The sequence below is a fragment of the Benincasa hispida genome, chromosome 4, assembly GCF_027475165.1.
Source record: "Benincasa hispida cultivar pf3 chromosome 4, pf3_genome.v1.1, whole genome shotgun sequence".
NCBI lineage: Eukaryota > Viridiplantae > Streptophyta > Magnoliopsida > Cucurbitales > Cucurbitaceae > Benincasa > Benincasa hispida.
The window spans coordinates 48,069,662-48,090,889 of NC_143481.1; the positions used below are offsets into that span (position 1 = coordinate 48,069,662).

At 41.6% G+C, this 21,228-nt stretch overlaps 1 non-coding gene across 1 annotated transcript; it reads left to right on the plus strand.

Moving 5' to 3' along the window:
* The first annotated feature begins 423 nt into the window (after nt 1-423).
* LOC120076957 (small nucleolar RNA R71) lies at nt 424-530 on the plus strand. Its single transcript, XR_005481701.1, has one exon. It is a non-coding gene; the product is annotated as a small nucleolar RNA R71 (small nucleolar RNA).
* The last annotated feature ends 20,698 nt before the right edge of the window (nt 531-21,228 follow it).

Consider the following 21,228-nt stretch of genomic DNA (forward strand, 5'->3'; position numbering starts at 1 on the left):
TTTTCCAAGCAAAATTAGGGTGGTTTTGCCACTCGGGTTTGTACGTGTTTGAAAAAGAGTTGTTCTTGACAAAGTAGATTGACTGCGGATTTCGTGGACATTCTTCAACAGAATGCGATTCTTCACATGTAGCACAACTGGTGCTTGTTTGTTCTATCGCATTGACTTATCCTCTTTGCGTTCCGGGATTGTTTATTGCAATGCCCTGTAATAAATTTATCATCACATTCATCTGCTTTTGTAATGATGCGATGGCACCATTACTTGCGTTACCTTCTCGGGGTTTTGCTCTTTGATCGCTTTCTTGCCAAATCGAGATATTCAAGAATGGTTTTTAGACCTCCTGCTGCTTCCGCATTGGCAGCTGCCTGCGATGCAGAATTGAGTCCATGATAGAAAATCTCCATTTGGAGGCAATCTGGCAATCTATTGTGTGGACAGTCGCGCACTAGTCTCTTGAATCTCGCCCATGCGTCACTGAGCGATTCATCTTCTTCTTGTTCAAAATTGGTGATCAATTTCCTCCTTCTGGCATTCTCTATAGGACGGAAATACTTTTTCATAAACTTTTCCACAATTTGCTCCTATAAAGTTATCTCTCCTAGTTCGAGGGAGTATGCCCATTTTCTTGCGTTATCGCATAGTGAAAATGGAAATAGTGTGAGTCGATCCTCTTTTATGGAGATATTAAGGAACACAAAAGTGTTATAAATTTCAATGAAGCTTTGTAGATGGGAGTGCGGATCTTTACCATGTCGCCCTCCAAACTGTCCTGCTGTTTGTATCATTTGTAATATTATTGGCTTCATCTCGAACCTTGATCCATCCAATACTGGTCTCATGATACTTGTGTAGAAATCATACAAGTTTGGTGACGCATAGTCTCAAATGGGTCTATTGCAATCATTTGCCAGTAGGATACGATTTGCCATTATGTTGTTTTCATTTGCTACTCGTTCTTTAGGTTGTTCAGCCATTCTGTGAGTTCTTCCTTATCGTCTACATCTATCTTTCTGTCTTTTACGAAAAGTTCTTTCGATCTCTAGGTCGTAGTTGGGCTCAAGAGGGTGTCCTTCGCTCATGCGACACTTACTTCTTCCTTTACCAAAGGAATGACAATGCAGCAGAGGTCGAAAGCTACAAAGATCAAAGAGGTTTGATGTTAACGCAATCTATACCGTAGTCCTCGGCAACAGCACCAAAAACTTGATGTGTTGATTTATTATGCGATGGTGTGAGTATGCGATGATGTGTGTTATGTGATGATCATACAAGTTTTCCTAACAAAGCCTAAGTATAAGCCTTCTTAGGTTCTTGGTAAGTCCAGGGTCGAACATAGGGACTACTAAATAGATATGGGACAGGTTCTTTAATTCTATTATGGTGGTGAAAAAGAGGTAGATGGTGTTTTGATTTAGATTTTCCTATGCGATGGAGTTGAGTGCAGAGTGATGAAAGCGTAGAGTTATCACAAGTATGCGATGAAGAGGTTGAGAAGAGATTTAGCTAACATTTCCCAATATTGTATACAAGTTATGTGATCATGCTATACACAAATATTAGTACTACATTTCTCAATACAAAATGCCACATTTCCTATTTCTAGGACGCATGCGATGTGTATGGGAAACAACAGATAGAACTTATTTCTAAGTTTCTACTCTTGCTTATGCAATCTAATCCGACTTTCTCAAGCCTAGATTCTAATCCGACTCTCTAAAGCCTAGATTCTATCTTTAGACTACTCTCTCAAGTAGGTCCAAATGATGAATGACGCATACATAAGACAAGATGATCGCATAAAATGCATATCTTAAGTCATGCTAGCTAAGTACTTCTCAACCCATTCAGAAATTTAGCTACTCATGCATGGTGTGGAGAGATTGAACATAAATTGAAATGAAGTTTCCATTTTCTGCAAATAAAGTACTAAATATAAAATAACAAATGGATTTGAGAAATAACGAGCTCAGTAAGCAATATTTTGCTTCCTGTGGCCTTTTACATTGCTCTTTATCACTTCAACTCTATTCTAGTTATGGATTCTTGCTCTCGCAAGGGTTGGCCTTCTCTCCTTTGTATTACTTTCCGGCAATCTCTTGATCTGTCCGAGAGCGATTTCTCTCAGCTTCACCTCGTCTCCTTACTCTCTACGTCCTCTATCTATATGTATATGTATATGCGTGTATCCTTCTCTCTCTGGTGGCATTCGATATTTATAGATTTCAAAGTGAAGCAGCTTTTCTTACTAATGATTGCAATGATGGGCGGCATTAATTTTCGTACTTTGTTGGGCCGTTTAAAAGTCACCGAAAGTAATGTACTTGCTATAGTATGGCTTTTAACGGCTTGTCAACTGAATTCGAAATCCACCATTATCAGCTTAACGTCCCATCATGATTTATTATGTTGTCGCCTTGATGCAAGGTCTTTATGCAATCACTTTTTGAGAAACTTCTCATGATCACATGACTTACGATCGCAACTTTAAGCGTGTTGTCGCATTGTGTCCTTGGATCGCAATTTCATATGCGCCATCGCATTGTGCCCTTGGATCCCAATTCCATATGCGCCATCGTATTGTACCTGCACAAAATAGGTAAATTAACTGCTTTTATGCGACGAGCATTAGCGATGGAAATTCCTTTCAGTTTGACGCATTCAGACATGATATTACCTATTTTACCATCGCTTTCTCTCATTGTTTTACTAATTTGAGCTTTAATAACTTGTATTTCTACCAGTTATCAGCTACCGTAAAGAATGACAACCGTTAAAGATTAACCTAAGAAACCCTATCCATTACTGGAGTTTGCGTTGTTCCAAATCCTATGATCAAGCTTTTCGAAGGGGTGGTCACTCCAGAACAACACGCAGACGAATCATAGGAATCTCACAGTGTAACCTAATGGAGGAGACCGTAGGATACGTTGATACGCGTCTTTGTCCCACTTACTATGAACATTTTTCCTATTCACCTTGGTATTGACCCATGCAAATACTTTCCAAAGGGAGGCCGCGCCTAGGGCGACCAAAGCCAAGCATGGATCTCACGGTGTAAACTCTTATAGATGTGAGAGCTAAAAACTGATATATCCCATATACCATTTTTCTCCCAGTAAAGTGTTTTACCATTTTAAGGTTTTATTATACTTAGTTAAATTATGGCTAATGAATCTATCTAAGTTTATGCCTATTATAACTCTTATAATAAGGTCTTTACTCTGATGTTCTAGGTGGATTAAACTATTTAATTAACCTAGTGATATTGCATGCTAACAGGACTAAAGTTAATTCAACTCAAGTTTGAAGTCAGTTCCCAAGTAGGAGGTGTTTCGTAAACCATCATCTTAAGTACCCCCAACCTAGACAGAACTTCACCGGTAGAGTTTCCTTATAACCTAAAGTCTCATTTTTCCTACTCGATCATATTTTATATCTATTAAAAAAAAGGACTTTAATGTGATCTAAGGTCTAAATTAATTTTAACCATTTTAAAATTAATTCAAATTCCTTAAGATCCTAGTCTGCATGCAACTCTTTATTATAGGTTGACGATTACTAAATATTAATTTTATAACTATTACAAATTTAATAATTAGCTCTCTAATCATGCTTTCTATGGTTTAATTAATTAATAGTAAAATTCTAATTAATAAGAAAACCATATTACATGCATTTCATGGCTTTAATATAAAAATTATATTAAGCTATGAATGTGTCATTGCTCAATGCAAATTGATTTTCAACTTTATTAATATAACACTTATATTAAAAAATTCATGAAAATCAATCAAGCATACACAAAACATTAATAAATATAATTCATTTACCTAAGTAATGTCATGCATTATGTTTTACCAATTCCATATATTTAACATGCCAAGATATATTAAGTAACTCAGCAAGTTGTGTGTGTGTGTGTGAGTGTGTGTGTGCATGTACGCGTGCGTGTGTGCGTGTACGTACGCGTGCGCGTGCACGTTTGTATGTTCATGCGCGTGTGCGTGTACGCGTGCACGTGTGTGTGTGTGTGTTTGTACGTGGGTGCGTGCGCATGTGCGTATGCGTGTGTCTGTGCGTCTGCATCTGCATGTGTGTGTGTGGGTGTGTGTCTAAGCGTGTGTGTGTGTGCGTGTGCGTGTGGAGGTGTGTGTGCATGTGCGTATGCGTGTGCGTGTGCATGTACGTGTGCGTGGGCGTGGGTGTGGGCGTGGGCATGGGCATGGGCATGGGCGTATGCATGTGTGTGGGTGTGTGCGTGTATGTGCATGTGCGTGTACGTAAGCATACGCGTGCGTGTGCGTGAGTGTGCGAGTGCGCGTGAGCGTGTGCATGTGCATGTGTGTGTGCATGTGTGTGATCGTGCGAGTGCACGTGAGTGCGTGTGTGTGTGTGTGTGTGCGTGTGCGTGTGCGTGGGCGTGGGCGTGGGCATAGGCGTGAGCGTCTGCGTGTACGTGTGTGTGTGTGTGTGTGTGTGTGTGTATGCGTGTGCGTGTGCAGTGTGTCACAATCGCTCTTTCGGAAGCTTCTCTTAGCGATTGTGCGGCACTTGTTCCCGCTCACGAACAAGTCAAACAACTCGAATACGGACTGCCCGTGGCACACCGAGTGCCTCTCGCAACCTCCACCCCCATTTTAGGGTAAACGGTTTTAGAAAACGGGTTTGGAGAAAAGGTTTTCATAAGAAGTTTTTGTGAGTGTGAATAAAGAAAGAAAGATTGTAGTAGGCTAGAAAGCAATAAGCAACAACAACAGCTTTATAGAGTACTACTCCGGGTATGGGGAAGTGATGATTAGTGTTATCCCCATATAGTGCATTCTGAACAAAAAACCAACTGGCACCCTTGCATATGCAAAAGGGCGAGTGGTAACTTACAATGAAAATGTAAAGAAAGCAAGCTAACTAAGCTAGTACAGTACATGATATGAAAGTATGCTAGAAGAGGGTTGGATCGGGCATGCGGCCATGGGCAACAAGCCCTGGACAAGCATGACTGTCACATTCTCCCCCACTTAATTGGTTGACGTCCCCGTCAACCGACCTTGTTCAAAATTTGCGATGGTTGGAACTGCATTCTTCAAATCTTCGACCCACTCCCAACTGATCTCTTCGTTGGGGAGATCCTTCCATTTCACTAAGAACTCTGTCAGATCTCGTCTGGGTCTTCTAATACGGCGCGTACGTTTATTCAGGATTTGTGCAACTTCTTTTTCAGCGGAATTCTTCATCGTGACCGGTGGACACCTTAGCATGTTTCATTGTTCATCCTCGGGATCGAGATAATAGAGCTTCAAGATACTCACATAGATGACAGGATGAATCTTCATCCATGAAGGTAACTGAACCTTATATGAAGTTCTCCCGACATTCTCAATTACCTTCACTAGACCTTCATATTTCCTTACTAGCCGTTGGTCTCTCTGGCCTTGGAAACGAAACTGTTTCGGTCGTAGCTTGATCAGGACCTTATCCCCAGCTTGAAACTCGAGGGCCCTTCGCTTCTTATCAGCCCACTTCGTCATCCTTCTTGATGCTCTTTCTAGGTAGGCGCGAGCGATCTCAGAGGTTTTGGTCCATTCTTTAGTGAACTTGTGTGCCTGAGGACTTTTACCTGCATAAGGGTGGTCCACCAAGTGTGGCATGAGCAGGTGTCAATCGCACACCACTTCGAAGGGCGTTTTTCCAGTCGCGGAACTCTGTTGGCTATTGAAGCTGAACTGAGCCAGTCTAACAACTGGACCCAGTTCTTCTGCCTAGCGTCGATAAAGTGACGCAGATGTTCGTCGAGCATACTGTTGAAGCGTTTCGTTTGGCCGTCAGTTTGGGGATGATAGCTAGAGGAGATATTCAGTGTTAACCCTAATATTTTGAACAATTTTGTCCAAAATGTCCAGTGAATCTTCCGTCCTGATCGCTAACAATGCTTGTGGGGATGCCTCATAATTTCATGATGTGTTTGAAGAACAGCTGGGCACTCATCACGGTTGTGCACATCTTCGCCGTTAGGATGAAAGTGGCATATTTTGAGAACCAGTCGATGATAACAAGGATCGATTCGAACTGTCCCACCTTGGGCAAATGGGTGATGAAGTCGAGCGACACGCTCTCCCATGGTCTCGAGGGCACAGGTAGGGGTTCCAGCAGACCCGCTAATTTTGCCCTTTCGACCGTGTCTTGTTGGCAGACAAGGCAAGTCTTGGTAAATTGCATGACATCGTCTCGAAGGCTTGGCCAGTAGTAGCCTTGTTTCAGGAGGGCATAAGTCCTCTGCCAACCATTATCTCCTGCCCACGGTGTGTCGTGACACTTCTTCATTAGCGACCTTCGTAACCCTCAGGATCTGGGGATGTAGAGGCGATTGACCTTGGTGTATAGAAGATCGTCTTCCACCGAAAACTGGCGTGTCTTCCCCTCTTTGGCCAACTGTATGATGGCCTACGCCACTGTGTCATTTGTCAAGTGAGTTTTGACAGTTTCTCGTACTGTTGCACTCAACGTACTTGCTTGTAGGCAAGCGAACATGCACAGGGCCGCATGTTCGCTCTTTCGGCTAAGAGCATCGGGCGCTTGGTTACTTTTCCCCAATCTATGTTCGAATTGGAAATTGAACTCCGCTAGACACTCCTGCCACCGTGCCTGTTTCGACGACAACTTCGGTTGGTTGAAGAAGTGGCAAATGGAGTTGTTGTCGGTCTTGACCACGAACTTGGCCCCCAAGAGATACTGTCTCTAGGCCCTCAAGCAGTGAACTACTGCTAACATCTCTTTCTCGGAGGCGGCATACCTCCGTTCGGCATCATTTAGTTTCCTACTCTCATACGCGATGGGGTGTCCGTCTTGGAGGAGGACACCGCCCAATGCGAAGTCAGAAGCATCAATCTCTATTTCAAATGGCTTGGTCACGTCGGCAATTCTAAGGACCGGCCCCTCAATCATCACTTTCTTCAAGCCCTCAAAGGCGGCTTGACATTCAGGAGTCCAGCTCCATTGGCTATCTTTCTTCAGCAGTTCGGTTAACGGCCCTGTTCTTCTTGAGAATCCTTCTACGAACCGCCTATAGTTGTTGGCTAGTCCGAGGAAGGATCGTAGTTCGGTCACGGATGATGGCCTTCAGTCTCTGATCGCGGCCACCTTGTCCTATTCCATACCAATCCGACCACACTCAATCATGTGGCCGAGGAAATTTATGCGCTCTTGGGCAAAGGAGCACTTCTCTCTCTTTACATACAACTGATTTTTCCTCAGCTTTTCGAAGACTAGTTGGAGGTGATGTTGATCGTCCTCCAACGAGGCACTATAGACCATAATGTCATCGAGATACACTACAACGAATTTGTCGAGGTATTCGTGAAACACTTAGTTCATTAAGGTACAGAAAGTTGCTGGAGCATTGGTGAGGCCAAAGGGCATCACGAGGAATTCGAAGGCCCTATATCTCGTGACACAAGTCGTCTTAGGTTCCTCTCCTTTAGCAATTCGGACCTGATAATATCCCGACCACAGGTCCAATTTTGAGAAATACTTAGCGTCGTGGAGCTGATCAAATAAGTCAATAATGATAGGAAGGGGATATTTGTTGCGGACTGTGAGCTTATTCAAGGCCCGATAGTTGATGCACAATCGAAGGCTCCCATCCTTCTTCTTCTAAAATAGTACTAGGGCTCCGTAAGGGGCCTTTGCCGGTCTGATAAATCCTGCATCTAACAATTCGTCTAACTGTTTTCAGAGTTCGGCCAATTCTGGTGGGGCCATCCAATATGCATTCTTGGCGGGCAGCTTTGCCCCTATTAACAACTCAATCTCATGGTCAATCCTCCTTCGTGAGGGTAAGGACTTGGGCAAGCTTTTAAGCATGACATCTCGATACTCTTCCAAGACAAATAAAACATCTTGGAGGATCTCCTCTTCGGTGGATTCAACTTATTCTATCGGGATGGCCATGAACGTGGGTTCATTGTGGGCCAGGCCTTTCTTCAATTAGAGGGCTGAGTCATTCTCACCCCATTTGGCTGCTTGATACTGGCTTGAACTAAGGTAGGTGTGGATCCGGTAATGACTAGACATTTGGTGAGGGGCATTGGTATGACTTTATGTTCAAGTAGGAACTCCATCCCCAATACCACATCGAAATCATCCATCTTGACAATCATGAAGTCAACGAGGCCCTTCCAGACTCCTAACTTCACCAGAGTTCTCTTCGCTATCCCTGTAATCGGTAGGGCTGCAAAATTCACAGCTTTCATTTTCCCTGCATCTCTTTCCTAGGTCAAGTTCAGGCGGTGGGCTTCCGTTTCAGCCATGAAGTTATGGGTGGCCCCAGAGTCGACCATAGTATTATTGGCCAATCTTTGGTTGACCCAAGCGTTCACATACATGAGCCCTTTCTCTAATGGCTTTGTCGCCTTTCCCATTTTCTTCTGGAGTGCAGATAAGAATTTCAATGCCCCCATCCTGAGATTCTCAATTTCTGCAGTTGACTCGATTACTGTCTCCATCAGTTCAGTCTTGTCTTCGGAGGCAAAGGCTAATGTGGCTTGAAAAACATTGAACGCGGTTCGATTTGGACATTCGCCTGCCCTGTGTGGCCCTCTACATATGAAACAAGACAGGGGGCGATTGTAATTGTTAAGCTGTTGCGGCGGCCCCCACCAGTTGTATCCTGATCTCAGTTGGGATGGTTTACGGTGCCCTCCTGTGTTTTTGTCTCCTCCCCTAGGTCTGGGAGGACTGGAACGACTGTTTCTGTTTCCCCCATTTGAGGAAGTTGACTGCTTCCTCACATCTTGCGAGTCAGTGCTAAGGTCGTATAGTCGTTCAGCTGCCGCATAGACAGAGGGGAGATCATGTACTCTCTGTTCATATAATTTTGATTTCGCCCACGGTTTCAACCCTTCGACAAAGCAAAAGACCTTGTCTTTCTCGGACATATCTCGTATGTCCAATATGAGTCCTGCAAACTATTTTACGTAGTCCCTGATTTACCTGTTTGCTTCAGCTCTCGGAGTTTTCGTCGAGCCAAGATCTCGACATTTTCAAAGAAGAACTGCGAGCGAACTTCTTGTTTCAATCTATCCCGAGTATCAATAGTGCATCGTCCTTCCTGTATGTCTGTAAATCGTGATCTCCACCATAGTTTTGCATCTTCAGCCAGATGCATTGTTGCTAGTGTGACTTTCGACTCTTCAGTCACTGTGTTCGTCACCTTGAAATATTGCTCAAGGTCGAAGATAAAGTTTTCCAGGGCTTTTGCTTCTCGCACCCCACAGAAGGGTTTCGGTTCTAGGATTTTTATTCTGCTTACTACCATTGCTCCCCCAGATGGGGCTTGGTTCTCTACGGCTCGGATGGTGAGATTCACCCTTGCGCTCACATCCGCTATCTCGGCTCTGACAACGTCAAGGGCCGACCGAAAGTCTTCAGACAAATCGGTTACCATCTAAAGTATTGCTTTTTGGGAGCCGTCTAGCTCTTCGACGCGCTCCTCTATGTAGGCAACAGAGCCCGATGAGATATCGCCACGTTCAAAGCTGCCGAACCGTGCTGTTTTGGTCTCGAGGGTCTTTACCCTCATCATTATTTCTCTGACGGGTAATCCGTCTAGGCGGCCCACTACCGCATCAATTCCATCGACTTTCTCAGCAACTTCTTGTAGTCGAGTCTCTAGGAAACGGACATTATCCGAGACCTCTCTCGGGTAGAGCATTTGCTCTTCCATCTCTACCAACCTATCCACATGAGACTTGTTCAGGTTCTTCGTCGCCGACATGATCATTAATCTTCCCTCTGTGAACCGACTTGGCTCTGATACCAACTGTCACAATCGCTCTTTCGGAAGCTTCTCTTAGCGATTGTGCGGTACTTGTTCCCGCTCACGAACAAGTCAGCCAACTCGAATACGAACTGTCGGTGGTACACCGAGTGTCTCTCGCAACCTCCACCCCCGTTTTAGGGAAAACGGTTTTAGAAAACAGGTTTGGAGAAAAGGTTTTCGTAAGAAGTTTTTGTGAGTGTGAATAAAGAAAGAAAGATTGTAGTAGGCTAGAAAGCAATAAGCAACAACAACAGCTTTATAGAGTACTACTCCGGGTATGGGGAAGTGATGATTAGTCTTATCCCCATATAGTGCATTCTGAACAAAAAGCTAACTAGCACCCTTGCATATGCAAAAGGGCGAGTGGTCACTTACAATAAAAATGTAAAGAAAGCAAGCTAACTAAGCTAATACAGTACATGATATGAAAGTATGCTAGAAGGGGGTTGGATCGGGCATGCGGACATGGGCAACACGCCCTGGACAAGCATGACCATGACACGGTGCGCGTGCACATGTGTGTATGCGTGTGCGTGTGTGTGTGTGCGTATGCGTGTGCATGTGTGTGTGCATGTGCGCGTACGTGTGTGTGTGTGTGCGTGTGCATTCGTGCGTGCGTGCATGTGCCCGTACGCGCATGCAAGTGCATTTACGTGTGCACGTGTGCATGTGCGTGTGCGTGCGCGTGTGTGTACGTGGGTGCGTGCGCATGTGCGTATGCGTGTGCGTGTGTGTGAACGTTTGCGTGTGCGCGTGCACGTGCGCGTGTGTGTTTGTACGTCTACGTCTGTACGTGTGTTTGTGAGTGTGCGTGTGCATGTGTGTGTGAGTCTGCGTGTGGAGGTGTGTGTGCATGTGCGTGTGCATGTGCATTGCATGTGCGTGTGCGTGTGCGTGTGTGCGTGTGTGTGCATGTATGTGTGCGTGTGCATACAGGTGCGAGTGGGCGTGTGCGTGTAGGTGCGTGCACGTGAGCATGCGCGTGTGAGTGCGCATAAGCGTTTGCATGTGCGTGTGTGTGCGTGTGCGTGTGTATGGGCGTGGGCATAGGCATGAACGTGTGCGTGTGCAAGTGTGCGTGTATGTGTGTGTGCGTGTGCGTTTATGTGTGTGTGTGCGGGTGCGCATGCATGCGTGTGTGTGTGTGCATTTGCGTGTGCATATGCGCGTATGTCTGTGTGTGTGTGTGTGTGTGTTCGCACGTGCATGCGTGTGCCCGTGCGCGCATGCGAGTGCATTTACGCGTGCGCGTGCGAGTGGCGTGTGCATGTTCGTGTGCGCGTGAATGTCCGTGCGAGTGTGAGTGTGCGTGTGCCCATGTGCGCGTGTGCGTGTGCGTGTGCATGTGCATGTACGCGTGGGCGTGTGCGTGTGTGTGCATCTGCGTGTGGGTGTGTGTGTGCATATGCATGTGCGTGTGCGTGCGCGCTTGCACTTGCACGTGCACGTGCGCGTGAGTGTGTGCATGTGCGTGTGCGTGAACGTGCACGTGCACGTGATCGTGCGTATGTGTGTGTGTGGGCGTGGGCGTGGGCATGGTCGTGTGCTTGTGCATGGGCGTGTGCGTGTACGCGTGCGAGTGTGCGTGTGTGTGTGCATGTGCGTGTGTGTTTGTGTGTGTGTGTGCATGTGTGCGTGCGCGTGTGCATATGCGTGTGAGTGTGCGTGTGCTTGTGCGTTTGCGTGTGCACGTGCATGAGAGTGTGCGTGCGAGTGCGCGTTCGCATGTACGTGTGCGTGTGCGTGTGCGTGTGCGTGTGCGTGTGCGTGTGCATGTGCGTGGGCATGGGCATGGACGTGTGCGCGTACACGTGCGAGTATGTGTGTGCGTGTGTGTGCGTGTGCGTGTGTGTGTGTGTGTGCGTGTACGTATGCGTGTGCGGGTGCGTGTGCACATATGTGTGTGCGTGTGCATGCGTATGTGTGTGTGCGTGTGCGTATGCGTGTGCGGGTGCGCATGCACATGTGTGTGTGTGTGTGGGTGTGCGCATGTGAGTGCGCTTGCGCATGTGCGTGTGAGTGTGTGTGTGCATGCGCGTGTGCGCACGCATGTCCGTGCGAATGTGCATGTGCATGTACATGTGCGCGTGCGTGTGTGTGTCTGTGTGTGTCTGTGTGTGCGTGTGTGTGAACATTCTTAACCTATGGTGGGATTTATCTAAATGATATCCATAAAACAGTTAAATAGCAAATGAACCGGTAATTTGGCCCCTAAGATAAAATAAAGCAATAAATTACAATAATTTTGCAAATTTCATCCTAAAAACAGCTGCTACTGCTCCAGAATTGGACAGACCGAGTCGAACCGACTTAAACCGCTTTGTATCGGACCCCAAAACCATGAACCAAGAACAAAGTTGGATCAAACCACCTTGAACCAGCCGAATCAAATTGGACCACTCTAAACCGCAGCTGAACCACGCACAACACAAACCCTAACCCTCACAAAAATGCAACAGTGTTTGGAAGCAAATTTTGGGCAATTCTACGATCTGTTCATCCATTTTGGCCAAAAAAAGGTCTCGATCTTCACCACAAACAGTCCTAGTTCTAGACACGGACTTACAAAAGATGCGATTTACATTATAAAATGCCTGAAAAAGCAGAGGTCTTTACAAAATGATCAAATAAAAAATGTAAATATAAGGCCAAAATTTACCGTAAACATTCATTCGCAAACCACATTCAATTCAACCACCAAATCAGTGGAAATTTCGAAATTTCTAAATTAATTATACAAGTTGGTTCTAATACCAATTGTAGGGATAAATCCCTAATGCAACGGATTAATCAAGACATAACTTGAAATCAATTGAAAAATTGAAATACCAATACACTAGAAAATATATATATATAATAGAAAGGGGAGACGCTCAACCTATGTAAAATTTCTAGGTTAAGCATACATATCAAATAGGAATTCAATCCTACAGAGAAAGGAAAGAACACTTACTCTCATTGATGTCTCGAATGGAAGAACGTCAATTCTTCTTGGGATTAACAGTCCTTTATGAGTGTTCATAATACCAGCTAGGTCAAAATTACCGTTTTACCCTTGGCTACTTCTTTACTGTTAAGTACTAGTGCTTCTCTAATGTACAACCTGTTTATGGTTAAACCATTAAATAGAAACCTCTCTCGGGTCAATGAGATGGTAGGGCCCTTTGTTCAAGTCCCGAATGATGGAGTTGACAATCAACATGTGAAAGCAATTGAGGATCTAAGCATTCTACATCAATTTTAAAGGAAAATCATGCATGTTCAAGAGATAAACAGAAATAGGGTTTTAGAATACAACCTTTGTAGTTATCACTAAATTGCTTAAATTCTCCACGTAAATCTTCTTCTTTCTATAGTAAACCACCACCCAAGTCTTTTCTATTATCCTCAGGTCTTACATTGAGTTGTGAACCTCAAATTGAGATGAATTTGGTGTGAAAAAATTAGAGAATTCTTCCTTCTGATTTTTGTTTGCATGAACTCATAATTGAAGACAAAAACTCAATATATAGTGAACTATCATGCAGCTAGAAATGTAGGAAGATCAGCCACTCAATCTTCCATTAAGGATTGAGTGGCATGAGGAGGTAATCAAATGGATTTTGTGTGATTTTCCCACTATCCATTTGATTTCTGCTATTACTAAAATTAATTAATATAAAAAGTATTTAAAAACTAAAATTTAAATTAATTTCAATTTTAAATAAATTTTATAATTTTTTTAGTTTCACAAATTCAAAAATTAATTAATTATTTTCTTAATTTTGAATTTCATAAATTCAAATTTTAATATTTTTAATTGAAAAAATAATTAAACTAATTTAATTAATTATATTTAATATAAAATATTAAATTAATAAAACACCTTATCAAATATTTAAATCATATTTAAATATTATATTAATTCTCTAAAACCACAATGTTTGATTCATTAAGTAAACATCAATCATATCAAATATCCAAACCCTAAATCGAGTTTGAACATCTCAAATTCTCTCAACACGCTATTTTAAGGTTTAATTCTTTTACGAGCTAGTAGAGGGACCTAATGCACCTACAGATCTTAAGCTCCAACGATTTGAGATCACTCTACCAAGACATACCACTATAGCTCAGTAATTGCATTCTCCTCACTGTAGATATATTTCTGTCCACTTGATTTAACCGTAATCAATAAGTTGATCTCTCACAAGTCGTTCATATTTACAGCCAAGTCAAAATTATCGTTTTACCCCTATAATACATCTTGCTCCTTAAGTCTTCACTGATTCTCTATTGAACAATTGATTTATAATCCAACAAATAAACTGAGTCCCTCTCTGCCACGAGAGGGTAGGGCCCCTTTGTTCAAGACCAGGAGTCAGTACTTAAGGGAACAACCTATCTGCTGAGCCTAAGATGGGTAGGAGTGAATTCCGTCTTGCAAAACTTTATCCCCAGCTATCTATCTGGTTTTACCCTTAACATGGGAAGCTTATTCAGCACTGATGTTGAACCACTCTCAACTATGCAGATTAAAGGATAATCCCAAATAAATAAGCATACATAGTTAGCTCAGGATTAAGATCGAGTTACCTTAGGTCATCGAATTAAAATAGTCAGTTTTAACAGTAAACGGTCCTTATAAAGAAAAGTAACTATTTTATAGTTTGGTCTTATGCAAACGTCTTTTTGCATAGGATGCCCCACTCGCATATCTTCATATGAATAACTTTGGGATCACATCGTTTGTATCAATATACAAAGTGGGTCGCATCCATAGTGTCTCTAAGATAAGGTACCCAACCTTATCCATATACTCATAGACCTTCTTGGCTATATACTAAAACTTTTTCCTCTTTCATGTCTCTACATAAAGTTTTAAGTATTCATTATTATAGCCACTTACTTTATTGAATTTAGTAATGAATGCAATTTAATAACATCTTCAATAATAACTTTATTGTGAATAAAATATGTTTAATGTATGCAAACTACGAGTTTTAGGACATTCCCAACACCAGATACACCACTTAAGGGAACACTCATGTAATTACTCTATAGTCGGAAAGGAGTGAAATCTTCTATTATTATGTTCCCAACCCCCCACTAAATCTTGTTCCTAAAATGGTAGGCATATTGAGTTGGCGAGCTAGCCACTCCCACTCATACAAGGACAATCCCTCGTGAAGAGGAGTTCATAATTGACGCAAGATTAAAACTAAGTTTCCTAGGTCATCCTATTGAAATAGAAACCTAACTAGTCAATAGAATTACATCTAGTGGTTACTATTTTGTGGTCCGGTCTTATGCAAACTCATTGCATAGGATACCCAATTCGCTTATCACCTACATGAACGAGTTAGATCATTGCGTTTATATGAAATATAAAGCGAGTCGTATCCATAGTGTCACAAAAATAAGGTATCCAGCCTCATCCCTATACTATAGACCCTTTAGGCTGCATCGTGAATGGTGATCCCTGTATGTCTCCACATACAGTTCAAGACTCATAAGACAACCTAGGATGTTAGTTTATTGGATTTAGGGTTATTAAGATAAAATGAATTCAACACAATTAATAACACTTGTTGAAATAACATCGATAACTCTTTATCGATGATAGTCAATTATTTACATTTTCTATCTACGAGTTTTAGGGCATAAAACCCAACAATTTGGACTGACATGCCGTTTTCGATTAGTTTTTTTGCTTTAGTTTGACCATTCTTTTGCAGGAAGTATGAGCACCACTTCGAGTGTTCACCATGAGGAACAACAACGCTTGAGGAAGAAATATAGGAAGACAATTGAACTCAACTTGTTCGAAGAAATAAGGTAAAAACCAACACCAGAATCATTTGAGATTTGAACCGCACAATAGCAATTAATTGCTATGAATTAATTCAACAAACCTCAAGAATAACACGTAGGGATTCAAACTGAGAGACATCCTATGGTTTGGTGAATATGTTTGTAATCTCAGTACTAACATGTTCAAAAGATATAACCTTAGAATCAGCAAGTTCTCTGATGAAATGGTGTCTGATATCAATGTGCTTAGTCCTACTACGCTGAACAAAATTTTTGGAAATGTTAATAGCACTCATGTTGTCACAAAAATGACATCTTATGCAACATCATACTCCTGAAGCATCTATTTCATCCACAGTAGTTGGGTGTAACTACTACCAACACCGAGCCACAAGGGCAAAGGTTTCAACAAGGTCACATCTTCAACTTGATTATATCCCTAGGAAACAAGCCAAGCCTTATTATGAGTAACAGTTCCATGTTCATCTTATTTATTTTTCAAGATCCATTTTGTTCCAATAACACTTGTAGACTGTAGACGAGGAACTAATTCTCATACCTTATTTTGTTGAAACTGACTTAACTCTTCTTGCATAACATTCGTTGGCCATAAGATCTTGGAGAGATTACTTGGGCAAAGGGAGAAGAAAAAGTGTGAATTTGGAAGCTTGACTTTTGGGGAAAAACTTGGAAAATTGGCTAAGTATAAACCTATACGATGGATGCGTTGGAAGGGTGGTATGCGTCCATACGGCTGAAGGAAGAAAGTTGAAAGTGATGCATTGGAAGGTTGGGATGGCACGAGGGTCGGCGGTGTAAAAGGCATGCGGACACAAGGGTGTGCAAGGATGCGGGGCCAGGCATGTGCTGGAGGGTGCCATGCGGCCATCCCATGCGTCGATGCTAAGCGCCCATGCCAAGTGCCCATGCGTCGGAGCCAAGCGCCCATGCCAAGCACCTATACGTCAACGCCAGCAGTCGTGCCAAGCGCCTATGCATCGATGCGGCCGAGCGAGGCCATACGTTGGTATCGTGCGACCTTGCTATGCGTTAGAGGTTGACGATGGCTTGCACGACGGATACGTTGGACATAGGCCATACGATGAGCTAGGTTGGACATATGGTGGTTGGCTCATACAATGGTTAAGGCTTGCGATGATTGAGTAAGATGGATGCGTTGGATGCGTTGAATGCGTTAGATGATGGATGCGTTGGATGCATTCGACGAGATGGACTCTACAGGGTAATACTATGCGTTGATGTACTATGCGTTGATGATATACTATGCTTTGAAAGGAGTGTTGATCGTTATCCTAGTTGAACGCATATGAAGTTGGATGAAAGCATATGAAGGATGGACGCATTCAAGGACGTCATCCGGACATGTGGCTTGTTAGGAGGAATTCTTAAGCCTTAAGTAAAAGAGGTGGATGCATAAGAAGACATGCAAAGTTGAGGGCTATGCGTTGGTTAAAGGAGAAGAAGACACCTTGGCTTGCGCTGATGTAAGAATGCGTTGATGGTGTGAAAAAAAGACACTTGGACATGCAACCAAGTAGGAGGTGTCGGCCGTGGAGCAATCTTGGACGCCTATAAATAGGGCCAAGGACTTCAGATGAGAACTCAATTCTCTTCAAAGGACATAAAGGAGAGTGTGTGAGGACTAATTGGGAGAAGATTATGCGTTGATGGAAGAACACATGCGTTGGTAGCAAGATCATGCGTTGGTCAAGAAGTTCCAAGAGGGGAAATGTTGTCGGGCAGAAAAGACAGAAAGTAGCATAAACTTGGAACGAGGAGTTCTCTCAGAATACTCATCCGTTTGATGTGATTCTAAAGCCATATGAAAGCTAAAAGAGTTTAGTTTTCAGGGTAGGGCTTTTGGAGAATAATCGCTAATGAATCGGGATGAATAATGAGGAAAAGACAGAGGGGTCGAGCTATCGGGTAATCTGGGCCAGTCTTGATATTTTGATGTTTTCGGCCAAACCACAAGGAGTTCTGAGCTAAGATTTTATGGTATGCTTTCTGAGACATTTTAGAACATATTTTCAGAAGAAAGTATTTTAAAATAAGTTCTAGAACTATGAGTAATATAAGCTGATAATTAAATCTGGAATTTAGGGTTCAAAAGGGAACCAAGGAAACCTAAGGAACTTCGGAAAGAAAGTTCCAAACCAACCAAGGTGAGTGGTTATTGTGTTTTATTGTTGATGTAATTTCTATATATAGATAAATATATATAGGTGATAATGTTAAATTGGCATGATCAGGGATATATGTTTATCTTGTTACTATGTTTGTTAAGATATTGTTTGTGTATTTGTTTTGGAAACTGAAATTGTACCCGGGATATATAGTTAGCATGCTTAAAAAGGTACTTGGCGGGAAAATATAATCGGCTTCGGTCAGTGGGAAATGATAGCCGGTGATGACCGGCGGGAAATATAGTCAAGTTACCTAAGCATAGCTAGGGGAAAACAATCGATGTGCACATTGGCGGAATAACAGGGTACAGGGAAAGTTTCCACAGGAATTGTTGATACATTGCTTTAGTGTACGTGTGAAAGTACTAGAGAAAATGTAGGATCATGCCAGGAATAACCAATTGTAAAACTGGGGATGTTCATATTATGTAATAACCAGCGGTTAAGCTGGGGATTGATTGTTTTTAACCAGCGGTCTGGCTGGAAAAATAATTGTGAACTTGTGGTAATGTTCTTGTTGACTATGCATTGCTTTCCCAAAAGTGTATTTCTGTTGACAAAGTTATTTGTTTGTCTAAAGGCACCACTCACTAGGCTTTATAGCTCATATTTTCCATGTTTTATGTTTTACACCCCCCCCCCCCCAAGGTAGCGAAAGATGAGAAGTTCCAGGGTGCTGCTATGGTCAAGGTCTGCCACGTGCCACAGTTACACTTTCGGAGGATTTTACAGTTGTTGATTGTAAACTTTGTTGTTAAGTCTTGGAGTTGTATAAATATTACTTTGTTGTAATAGAATGGGCCTCCTTAATCCGTTGTTGTTATCTTCTTTATTTAATCAGTTGGTCGTTCAATTTGTTCATTGGTATCAGAGTTATTTCCACAAGAGTTATTAGACAATAAGTGTCAACATCCTTTATTTAATCAGTTGGTCGTTCAATTTGTTCATTGGTATCAAAGTTATTTCCGCAAGAGTTATTAGGCAGTAAGTGTCAACAAAAGAGTTGATAACTGTTGCAGTCACGCCCTTTCTCAGGCACAGAGGGTAGTCTGGGGCGGGGTGTGACACATGATCTTCATAAGATGCTCAATATCTTGCAAGTCATCGACAACAAAATTGATGAATTCTATAACATTTTAAGTATGCTTGTTAAAGACATGATAGGCACGACTGTTAGACAAGTACCCAAGAAAGATACGTTCATTAGCTTTGGCATCCCATTTCTTTCTAGAATCTCAATCCGAGAGAATATATCAAGTACTTCCAAACACATGAAAATACTTTCTATGGGAAGAATGCTTCTGAGAAAATCACAAGTTATCTCTATTTAAAAACCTCTGTGAAGAAGATGAAGAAGCAATACGCACAACTCCCCTCATCACACGATTGAATATGGGAGAAAATAGAGGGAGTGAGTTATAACTCCCTCCTTAAGTAAATTCAAATAATTTAATAAATAAAAATATGATAACCAACTTATCATATAATATATATTAAATATATGTTATATTTAATATAACATATAACCTATAGTTTTTATATTGTATCAAATACAATATAATCTATAGTTTGAATTTTCTCAATCAATGATGGTATTTAATATAAATTAAATTTAATTATATGAATCCAATCCATATATTTAGTACTTGAATCATATTCAAATATTTATTTTCTCTCAAAATAAACTTTATAATATAATGTATCAAATACATTATATTAATTATATCATATATAGTTAATTTAAATTAATTATATCATATATAATAAATCCCTCAATTAATTTAATCCTAGTTGAGCTATAGAGGGAACCTTATAGACCTATAGATTAAAGCTCCAATGGTACTTGAATAATTAATTAAACTCCTTTAGTTAAATTACTCAACATCCATTAACTACCGATCACTCCACTAAAGACCGACAACTGCACTCTTTGCATTGTATATATTTATGTGTCAATTGGATATAACTAGTCAACAGCACGACGACCCTTCACAAATTGCTCGTAAGTACAACTAGGCCAAAATTATTATTTTTCCCCTGTTGTTTCATCTAACTCCTTAAGTATCATTGATCTCTCTAATGAACAATAAATATGAACAAACCCCTCTTGGGCCAAGAGAGGGTATTTCGCCACATTGTTCAAGCTTCGAAATCAGCCTTTAAGGGAGCAGTTTATCTACTTATCCCAACATTAGGGAAGGAGTGAATTCCATCTTGTGTAGTTGTGTTCCCAACTCTTCAATAAGATGAATCCCCAAAATGGTAGGCATATTGAGTTGGCGATTTAGCCACTCTCATCCATGCAAATCAAAGGACCGCCTTCATAGGCAGGAATTCATCACTCACGATTCAGATGATGTCACCTATGGTCATTCTGGTGAAATGTAATTCTCTATTATTAACGGTATTATATAATGAGACTAATCATTTCATGGTCCGATCTTATACAAACTATTTTGTATAGAACACCCCCGCTCACATGTCTCTACATGAATGATCAGGATTAGATCATTTGTAGAACTTTACAACAATTGTAACATATACACAACGAGTCGTATTTATAGTATCACCAGGATAAGGTATCCAATCTTATCCATCTATTATAGACCATTTAGGTTATCACTTAAACATGATCCACATGTATGTCTCTACATACATGTTTAAGCTACAGAAGATAACTTTGGATGTTAGCTTATTGGTTTTGTGGGTTAATGTTATTAAATGTCAAGTAAAATATCTCAGATTTTATTAAATAAATAAATTGTTTGTACTTTAAAATTACAAACTACATGACCACGAGATTTAGGGCATCAACCCCAACATCACCATCATTCACCAAGGATTGTAAGACTATTCCTTTGACCTTTCTTTTTTGTTTGTCATCAAGGATCATTTCAAACGTTCGGAGAGAGCTGAATAATTCATCAATTTTCATGGTACTAATATCCCATGCCTCTTCAATAGCAGTAACTTCATATCGAATCTTTTAGGTAAAGATCTTAACACTTTACGAACCAGTTTCTCTTTTGAAAATTTTTCTCTAAGGGCAAAAGCTTCATTAGCAATATCGAGGAGGCGCACATTGAACACCGCAATACTCTCATAGGTTGTCAAGAGCTACAATCTTGACATCTTTACTTTCGAGGTGCTTTCATGGGCTACTTCAAGGATCTCTTACGCTTCTTTAGCAGTAACACATGTGTTGATTAACCTAAAAATGTTTTGATCAACAACATCAAAGATAGTATTTAAGGCTCGCGAGTTTCCATGCAAGGCTTGATCTTTCTCTTCGATCCATCCTTTTTAGGGTTCAGACTAACAACTCCATCTTTGTCAGTAATTGTAGGATGTGACCAACCAGTAAGAACCACCTTCCAAAACTTGTTGTCAATAGATTTAAGGAAGGTAGTC